The sequence below is a fragment of the Melanerpes formicivorus genome, unplaced genomic scaffold, assembly GCF_026170545.1.
Source record: "Melanerpes formicivorus ecotype bairdi unplaced genomic scaffold, bMelFor1.0.p_v2 SCAF_9, whole genome shotgun sequence".
In the NCBI taxonomy this organism is placed as follows: domain Eukaryota; kingdom Metazoa; phylum Chordata; class Aves; order Piciformes; family Picidae; genus Melanerpes; species Melanerpes formicivorus.
The window spans coordinates 27,150,591-27,161,198 of record NW_027142361.1 but is presented as its reverse complement, the minus strand read 5'-3'; positions in this window follow the sequence as shown (position 1 = coordinate 27,161,198).

The window sequence follows — 10,608 nt, the reverse complement described above, 5'->3', positions numbered from 1 at the left end:
TATGGTGAACATGAAACTCTGAATCCTCATGACATTCCTGTGGGTATTGGTCTTGCTAAAAAGATCATCAAACTTGCTCCTTCTAATTATGCAAACATTCTGGCAAGCAGAATTGTGTCAAGAGGTTATGGTGGAGCTTCTCCTACGGTTGGCCAATTCAGTGATCAAATGAGACAATTGGAGGATAGCATGACACGTGGTTCTTTGGTTTCGGCCATTAAAACTATGTCTGGTGATATACAGAATTGCATAAGAGAGTTAAAAGATTCCATATCCCAATTGGCACAAAGGGATAATTTCAATTCTTCCTCCAAGTGGGTACAAGTTTCATCTGTGGGGAATACACGTCCTCCAATGAGGTCATTCCAAAACAGGACTTTCCAAAACAGGTCGTTCCAAAACAGACCACCAAGGCAATCACGTAGAACGATTTGGATAACTCTGCGTGATCAGTTTGGTGAGAACATGAACCGCTGGGATGGCCAACCAACTTCTAATCTTTTCAGGAGACTGAGGGAATTGTAAAGTGGCAGAACCTGAGGTAGCAATACCAGAAGGGTAGCTGTTACTCCCACAGTTCCCCAGAACAACTCTTAAGGCTCCAACAGTGGCTCCAGTTATAACATGCAAAGTTATAACCCTGCAAACTATGTGCAATGCACATGTACGCATGTTCCCCATAACTAGGGGTGCCCTGCCTCCCGCCAGGGGGAAGAGAGTGATAACAGAGATAACAGAATCTATTGGGATGTGTACATCCAGTGGCCTGGCACTTCACAATTTCGGAAGTACAGAGCCTTGGTTGACACAGGAGCTCAGTGCACCATAATACCATCAAATTATCAGGGATCAGAGTCTATAACTATTCTGGGAGTCACTGGTGGATCTCAAGAGTTAAGTAAGGTGGAGGTTAATATAAGTTTAACTGGTAAACAATGGAGGATACATACAGTTGTGACCGGACCTGATGCACCTTGTATTTTGGGAATTGATTTTCTGAGAGAAGGGCCTTTCAAAGACCCTAGAGGTTACAAATGGGCTTTTGGAGTAGCTTCTATAGAAATTGATGGACAAAAATTGAAGCTGTCTGCTAGACCTGAACTTTCTGATGAATCTGCAGTTGTGGGACAACATAAGATACAGGACATTAAATTGCCGGTTGCTTCTCAGACTGTGCATCACAGACAATACAGAACCAACCGTGACTCTTTGTTGCCCATTCAGAATCTGATTTGTCAGTTGGAAAGGCAGAAAGTCATCAGCAAAACTCATTCACCTTTCAACAGTCCAGTGTGGCCTGTGCAGAAGCTGAATGGAGACTGGCGTCTGACAGTAGACTATCGAGCCCTAAATGAAGTGACACCACCTATGAGTGCAGCAGTACCAGACATGATGGAGCTCCAGTATGAGCTGGAATCCAAAGAGGCCAAATGGTATGCTACCATAGACATTGCTAATGCATTTTTCTCTATTCCCATAGCAGAGGAATGCAGGCCTCAGTTTGCTTTCACCTGGAGAGGAATCCAGTACACTTTCAACAGACTGCCAATGGGCTGGATCCACAGCTCCAGCATCTGTCATGCGGTGATCCACGATGCTCTGGAGAAAGGCGGTGCTCCAGAACACATCCAGTTCATCGATGATATCATCGTCTGGGGTAAAACTGCTGAGGAAGTCTTCGAGAAAGGTAACAAAATCATTGACATTCTTCTGGATGCAGGTTTTGCCATCAAACGAGACAAGGTGAAAGGACCTACCACAGAGATTCAGTTTCTGGGAGTGCGGTGGCAGGATGGATGCCGACACATTCCAGTGGATGTGGTAAATAGAGTCTCTACCATGGCAAGTCCCACAAACAAGCAAGAGACCCTACGTTTCTTGGGGATAGTGGGATTTTGGAGACTACACATTCCTGGATACAGTCAGATTGTGAAACCTCTGTATGATGTAACTCGAAAGAGAAACCATTTCCACTGGGGACCTGAACAACAAGCAGCCTTTGACCAGATAAAGCAAGAGGTAGTTCAAGCAATGGGTCTGGGACCTGTCCGAGATGGTCCAGACATTAAGAACATTTTGTACACGGCTGCAAGTGACAATGGTCCAACCTGGTGCTTGTGGCAAAAAGCTCCAGGTGAGACACGTGGACGACCTCTTGGTTTCTGGAGTCGAGGTTACAGAGGTTCAGAGGCTAATTATACTCCAACAGAGAAAGAAATCTTAGCTGCCTATGAAGGAGTAAAAGCATCTTCTGAAGTGATTGGAACTGAATCACAACTTCTCTTAGCTCCCAGATTACCAGTTTTGAATTGGATGTTCAAAGGCAAAGGCTCCACACCACATCATGCCACAGACTCAACATGGTCTAAGTGGATGGCTCTGATAACTCTGAGAGCTCGAATGGGAAATCTTGAAAGACCTGGTCTAGTGGAGGTGATCTCAAGTTGGCCTGAAGGTATCAACTGTGCTAAACCTCCAGAGGAGAAAGTAACTCGTGCTGAGGAAGCTCCTCCTTACAATGACCTCTCTGATGATGAAAAGAAATATGCTTTGTTCACAGACGGTTCCTGTCGTCTTGTTGGAAACAAGCGAAGGTGGAAGTCTGCAGTGTGGAGTCCAACACGCCGAGTTGCAGAGGCAAAACATGGCGAAGGAGAATCCAGTCAGTTCGCAGAGGTAAAAGCTGTCCAGCTAGCTCTCGACGTAGCTGAACGTGAGAGATGGCCAAACCTTTATCTCTACACCGACTCATGGATGGTAGCCAATGCTCTATGGGGTTGGCTAAAGAACTGGAAAAAAAGTGGTTGGCAGAGAAAAGGAAAACCCATTTGGGCAGCCAACCTATGGCAGGACATTACTGATCGAATTGAGAGAATTCCAGTGAAAGTGATACACATCGATGCTCACATTCCTAAGAGCAAAGCTACTGAGGAACAGCAACACAACCATCAGGCCGATCTAGCTGCAAGAGTTTCTCAAGTAGACATGGACTCTAATCTTGATCTCGACTGGAAACACCGAGGTGAGATATTCTTAGCTTGGTGGGCTCATGATTCGTCAGGACATCAAGGCAGAGATGCAACATACCAATGGGCTCGTGACAGATCCATAGACATTTCCATGGATGCTATCACACAAGTCATCCATGACTGTGACATTTGTGCTGCTATTAAGCAGGCAAAATGACTTAAGCCCTTGTGGTATGGTGACAGATGGTCCAAGTACAAGTATGGTGAAGCTTGGCAGATTGACTACATCACTCTACCACGTTCTCATTCTGGTAAGCAATACGTGCTTACTATGGTAGAGGCAAACACTGGATGGTTGGAAACTTATCCAGTTCCACATGCAACTGCACGCAACGCCATTCTCAGTCTGGAGAGACAAATCCTGTGGAGACACGGAACTCCGGAGAGGATTGAGTCAGACAACGGAACTCATTTCAAGAACAACCTTGTCAAGAGCTGGGCAAAAGAGCACGGTATTGAGTGGATATTCCATATTCCCTACTATGCACCAGCTGCAGGGAAGATTGAACGCTACAATGGTTTGTTGAAGACCACTCTCAAAGCCATGGGAGGTGGATCTTTGAAAAACTGGGAAAAACATTTAGCACAAGCAACCTGGCTGGTAAATATTAGAGGTTCAGTGAACCGAGCTGGACCTGCACATTCAGATCTGCTACAGAAAGTAGAAGGTGATAGAGTTCCTGTTGTTAGAGAAAAGAATCTGTTAGGTAAAACTGTTTGGGTATTTTCACCCTCAGGAGAGGCTAAACCTGTCCGAGGGGTGGTTTCAGCTGACGGTCCGGGTCACACTTATTGGGTAATGCAAGAGAATGGTGAAATTCAGTGTATTCCACAAAGAAATTTAACTTTAGCTGAAAGAGGTTAATTTCAAACTGCTGTACAGCTACATCGCATCCAGAGGAAGAATCAACGAGGAGTCTGCGGTGCACGAACCCTGAGATCCCTGAGAGCCCTGAGTCAACTAAGAGACCCTGAGATTTCCCTGTTTCCCTTTTCTTTGCTTTGCCGGCGAAGAAATTAACTGTTTTCCATTTTTCTCATTTTCTGATTTTCTTGGACTTTTGAATCATCTACATCTGAGCATAGCCGGAATGGACTATGAACTTTACTCACGAACTGTAAATATCGTTTTGGATTGGATGGACAGTATGAACAGCCAATGAAATTGTTTAGAAGGGGTGGACTGTGACCGGTTGACGTTGCCCCCTTAAGAAAGGGAATATGGTGGACGGAAGTTGGTAAACGGAAAGAATAATCTAAACTATTTCATTGGTGAAGTAGGAGGAAGCACCTTCTGAACTGGGAGTGAACTGGGCATTTCCAGCACTTCTCTGGCAGTCTTGCTTCCGCCTCTCCACGGTGCAGCAGCTCTCTCTGCTCGGCTTTCTGCCAAGGCCTCGGCCTTGAAGACTAGATAAAGGCCGGTGTTAACTCCCTTCCAATTAACACGAACTGCTTCTAACATTTTTTTTTCCCTCTCTTTTCTTTCTCTTTCTATCCCATTCTGGGGAAAGGGGGGGAGAGAGGGGAGAGCGGAGGTGGGGAACCCCCTCTGCCGAGGGGGCTTACTCTCATTTCTGTGTTACTCTGTTGTATATCTTTGTATATATTGTAGATATTGTAAATTTGTAAATATTCCCCTGCAAATCCTACACTGCTTTGTAAATATAGCTCCACTGCCTTGCTAATTCAGCTTGCGAGTTTTTTTTTTTCCCTTCCCTTCAATTTTTTTTTCCCTTTTACCTTACAAGGGGGAAGGGAGGAGGCTTCTTGGCCTTACCGTTCCACCCCACCACAGTTGGATTGGTTGATGGGTTGGACATGATGATCTTGGAGGTCTCTTCCAACCTGGTTTTATTCTAAATAAATTTTGCCTCTTTGTGGGGGAGAGGAGGCTAGGCCTTCTCTCAAACCACCACAGTGTGTTTGTCATGCTTTTATCTGTCCCTGCAGCGTGAGTGGGATCAAGGCACTTGTGGGTTTTTTGGAGCTGGGATTAGAGCAATGGGCTCCCATCAGCTTCTACAGCAGCTTCAACATCAGCAGCTTCTCAGGGTTTCCTGGCCCAAAAATCTAGCCCTGCTCAGCAGTCCCCTGAAGAGGAGGGTTGGACTCATAGACTCATATAATGGAATCAACTGGAGTCCTGGAGGAGCTGGGGAAGGCCCCAAGTACTGTGCTGTGGATCCTGACTAATGTCAATATACCATTTTTCATAGAATCATAGAATCAACCAGATTGGAAAAGACCTCAGAGATCATCAATTCCAACCTATTACCTAATACCTGACACCTCAGGATAACTAAACCATGGCTCCTCTAGGGATGGGGACTCCGCCACCTCCCTGAGCAGCACATTCCAATGGCCAATTACTTTTTCTGGGAAGAACTTTCTCCTCACCTCCAGCCTGAACTTGCCCTGGTGCAGCTTGAGACTGTGTCCTCTTGTTCTGTTGCTGGTTGCCTGGGAGAAGAGAACAACCCCCACCTGGCTACAACCTCCTTTCAAGAAGCTGTAGAGAGCAATAAGGTCTTCCCTGGACCTCCTCTTCTCTCTCAATGATCTTTGGATGTTCCTTCCAAGCTGTGACCGTTTGAGGCTGTGCCTTTAAGAAAGGGACATTTGCTGGAACACTCTGGCTGAATATTTTGAAAACATTGAGATATTCTAAACTAATTTCATTGGTAGATTGGTAGAATGCAACTTTAAGTTTTAGTTCAGTTGGAATCTTTCTCAGTCCAGTCTGTTCTGCCTTTCCAGCCTGTCTGCTTCTGAGCAACTAGCCAGAATGACCTTGGATAACAGATAAGAGGACTAATCCCTGCATACGCTTAGAGGCCTAACAAAATTTCATCCTTATTAATTACCTTTTCTCTCTCTCTAGCCCTTTTTGGGAAAAAGGGAGGTAGGGGGAGAGAGGGGGGTACAGAGGGGAAACCCTCCTCTGTCTGAAGGAGGGAGTCTTGTTCTATATTATTGTGGAGGGTTTGAGAGAAAGGCCCAGCCTTCTCCCCCCCACAAAGTGAAAAAGAAATAAAAACCACAGCTAGCCAGCCGGAGAAGCAAAAAGGGAAATGCTATATTTACAAGCAATTTTTAGGGAATCCAGGATATATATACATAATTTACAGTATTTACAATATATACACAGAAATATACAGCAAAGTAAAAAGAAAAACAATAATACAGGAACGAAATTCCCTCCTCTGCTGAGGAGGGTTCCCCCCCTGTACCCCCTTCTCTCCCCTTTTTCCCCAAAGAGTGTTAGAAAGAGAGAAAAAGAGCAATTGTTAATAAAAGGAGTTATAAATTAATGCAAAGTGTTAGTAGGCCACACGCTTATCTGTTCAAGGTCAGTCTGGCAGAGAGCCTAGAAGCAGATGAGCTGGAAAGGGAGGAGGGAAGAGTGAACTGAGGAAAATCCCAGTGACACTCAAGTTCAAAACTGCCCTTCTTACCAATCCACCAATTAAATTAATTTACAATATCTGATTGTTTTCGTTAACATTTCCAAAACATTTGGCTATAGTGCCCCAGTACTGTCCTTTTCTTAAAGGCATAGTCTCAAACCGTCACAATTATTTTCTTTGCTGTGTGGTTTCTGTATATATTGTAAATACTGTATATATTGTGTATATATTAACTGCATTTCATCTTGCTTGTAAATATAGCTTTACTTCTCCTACTGAGCTAGCTGTGGTTTTTCTTTGTGGGGGAGGGAGAGCTGGGCCTTCTCTCACCACCACATTTTTTTTATTGGTGCCCAACGTGGGGCAAATTAGCAAGTATTATGGATTTTTAAGAAATTACTTTTTTCAATTTTTAGTGTATTGATCTACAAGAATTGTTTAGGTTTGATTATTGATCAAATAGGTAAATATATAATGCATACATTTTATTTATGGTTTAAATATAAAATTCAGCTTCTCTATGACCGATGCCTGGGGTTCTTTTGGCTTACGAGATACAGAAATGAGACATTGAGCGCTCTGTCAATTGAGATAAGGGAATTTAAGATTCCAGTAGGTGAAAGAGTAATTTTAAGTGATGGCTGGGATCCAAAGTTGATTTTTTTGATGTGTGTAATCCTGCTATCAGTGATAATTAATGTGTGCTTGTTAGTAGCTTTGTACCGGGAGAGGGAAGGCCTGTTTCATTATAAAGCGTAGATCAAAAAGAAGGAAACATAGCTCTGGCTCTATTCCAGAGACTTCTAGTGATGAGGAGAGTAGAGAATCTGTATTAGTTAAAGATAAAGCTAAAAAATCTATCGGAAATGCTGCTTTGAACGGTCCTGTTGGTGATTCTGGCAAGCAGCCAGGGGCTGCGGCAGCTCCCAATATGGTGACTCCCCCGTCCTCAGCAGCAGCCATTAACGAGGCAAAGTCATTTCCTTCTCCTTCCACGGCAGGATCGGAAGTGTCCTCCACAGCAGCTGGTCCATCTCAAAACCTGTCAGCTTCTGTTAAGGCAGCTGTAAATTCAAACACAGCTCCAATTAAGCAAGCGGCAGTTTTAACAACAAGGAGTGGAAAGGCCAAAGCTGATCCAGGAGCTGATAGGGGAGGACAGCAAGGTACTTCTGCAGGGGAGGAAGGTTTGTCTTAAAGATAGAGCTGAGTTATTGAGATCATCACAGGATTGAGATGCAGCTCTTGGTAGGACAGTAGCTAGTTGTTACAGTTTGAGCTGGGTGCCCCCCTGCAATGTTTACTTCCTGTGTCCAGAGGTCCAGCCCAGAGGGGTGGACACAGGAAATTATGTAGTATTTCATACCACAATCCTTTGCACCACTATAAGATCCAGTGCGGAGTCTAGCACTGTCTCTTTTCTTCCTCCTCCGTCAGCCGGTAACTGGGGAGATGTCTCCTGGCTTTGGGCCTGGGCAGGCCCAAGGCCACAGGGGGATGGGCAGTCTCAGATCTGGCCAGCTGAGACTAGCCTAGCAGTGGGAGGGGGAAGAAGGAGCCCTGGGGGTCTTGGGTGTACCCTCAGGTGGGGATGGGATCTCTCTGGGTCTGTTTTGGGATTTTTCTTTGTCACTCTGCTTTTGCTTTTCTGTAAAAGTTCACTGCTTTCTATTTAAACTTTCCATCACTTTTGCAATCCGTTTGTCTGAGTGTTTATTGTTGCCAGGGGTGGGGAAGGGGGCTGCCTCAACCCAGCACACTAGTGGTGGTGTTTCTCAGCTTAAGGAGATCCTCAGGAGAGTGACAGAAGGATTATGGGGACAACAAGGTGAGGAAGAAGGGGCAAAGGAGGAAGAAGATGACATTTCTGAATGTTCTTCCCCTTGGGAAGAGTTTCAAAATGTCCGTAAGGATTAAATCAGAGAGGATAAGGAGCCAGTTCTAGCTTGGCTTGGTAGATCATAGTATCATAGTATCATAGTATAATAGTATCAGTCAGGGTTGGAAGGGACCACAAGGATCATCTAATTCCAACCCCCCTGCCATGGGCAGGGACACCCCACACTAGATCAGGCTGGACAGAGCCTCATTCAGCCTGGTCTTAAACACCTCCAGGGATGGGGCCTCAACCACCTCCCTGGAAAACCCATTCCAGGGCTTCACCACTCTCATGGAACCTCCTCCTCACGTCCAGCCTGAATCTCCCCACCTCCAGCTTCATTCCATTTCCCCTAGTCCTATCACTACCTGAGATCCTGAGAAGTCCCTCCCCAGCCTTCCTGTAGGCCCCTTTCAGATACTGGAAGGCCACAATTAGGTCACCTCCGAGCCTTCTCTTCTGCAGACTGAACAGCCCCAAGTCCTTCAGTCTGTCCTCGTAGGAGAGGTGCTCCAGCCCTCTGATCATCCTCATGGCCCTTCTCTGGACACGTTCCAGCACCTCCACATCCCTCTTGTAATAGGGGCTCCAGAACTGGACACAGTACTCCAGGTGGGGTCTCACCAGGGCTGAGTAGAGGGGGAGGATCACCTCCCTCGACCTGCTAGCCACACTTCTCCTGATGCAGCCCAGGATCTGATTGGCTTTGCGGGCTGCAAGTGCACATTGAGAGCTCATGTTGAGCTTTTTGTCCACCAGCACCCCCAAGTCTCTCTCTTCAGGGCTGCTTTCCAGACAGTCACTGCCCAGTCTGGATTTGTGCCTGGGATTGCCTCGACCCAGATGCAGGACCCTGCACTTGCTCTTATTGAACTTCATGAGGTTGGCTTGTGCCCACCTCTCCAGCCTGTCAAGGTCCCTCTGGATGGCCTCCCTTCCCTCCAGCGTGTCTGCTGCACCACACAGCTTGGTGTCATCAGCAAACTTGCTGAGAGTGTACTCAATGCCACTGTCCATGTCACTGACAAAGATGTTGAACAAGACAGGTCCCAGGACTGATCCCTGAGGGACTCCGCTTGTCACTGGCCTCCACTGGGACATGGACCCATTGACAGCCACTCTTTGGGTGTGGCCATCAAGCCAGTTCCTTATCCATCTAGTGGTCCACCCATCAAACCCATGTGTCACCAGTTTGGAGACCAGGATGTGGTGTGGGACAGTGTTGAAGGCTTTGCTCAGGTCCAGGTAAACGACATCAGTTGCTCAGATGTTATGATACAGGTGCTCCAGCTCTAATGGTTGGAGACAAGTCAGCAGCTCAGTTAGGAACTCTTTCGAGGGATAATGGAATAGATAGACATCTAAGCAAGCCTCTCGGTAAGGTTAATCTGCCTTTTAATGGCAGTTTCCCTGAGATACCCTTCCCAAGATGATCTTCCATGGAATCCTAAGCACTGGACTGCCATAGATGAGGGAATTAATCGCCTGAGAGAATTTGCTGTTAGAGAGATACTCTACGGTGAACATGAAACTCTGAATCCTGATGACATTCATGTGGGAACTGGTCTTGCTAAAAAGATCATCAAGCCTGCTCCTTCTAATTATGGGAACATTCTGGCAAGCAGGATTCTGGCAAGAAATTATGGTGGAGCTCCTCCTACGGCTGAATCAAATGATCAAATGATCAAATGAGACAATTGGAGGATTGCATGACACGTGTTTCTTTGGTTTCAGCCATTGAAACTCTGTCTGGAAAAATTGAGAATTGCATGAAAGAGTAGAAGGATGAATTTAAAAACACTATATCCCAATTTGCACAAAAAAATAGTTACAATTCTTCCTCCAGGTGGATACAAGTTTCACCTGTGAAGAATAGACGTCCTCCAAGGAGGTCATTCCAAAAAAGACCAAACCAAAACTGACCACCAAGGCAATCACGTAGATCAGGTTCGTGATCATCTGAAGAACCTGAAAGTGTTCAAGTCCATGGGACCTGAAGGGATACACCCACGGGTACTGAGAGAACTAGCAGATGAGGTTGCTAAACCCCTCTCTATTATATTTCAAAAGTCTGGTGAAGTCCCCACAGACTGGAAAAGGGGAAACATTGCCCCCATCTTCAAAAAGGGTAAGAAGGAGGAACCAGGGAACTACAGGCCAGTCAGTCTCACCTCTGTGCCTGGAAAGGTCATGGAGCAGATCCTCCTGGAGTCACTACTCGCTCAAAGGAATAGTGAAGATGTGATTGGAAACAGTCAGCATGTCTTTGCCAAGGGCAAATCCTGCCTGA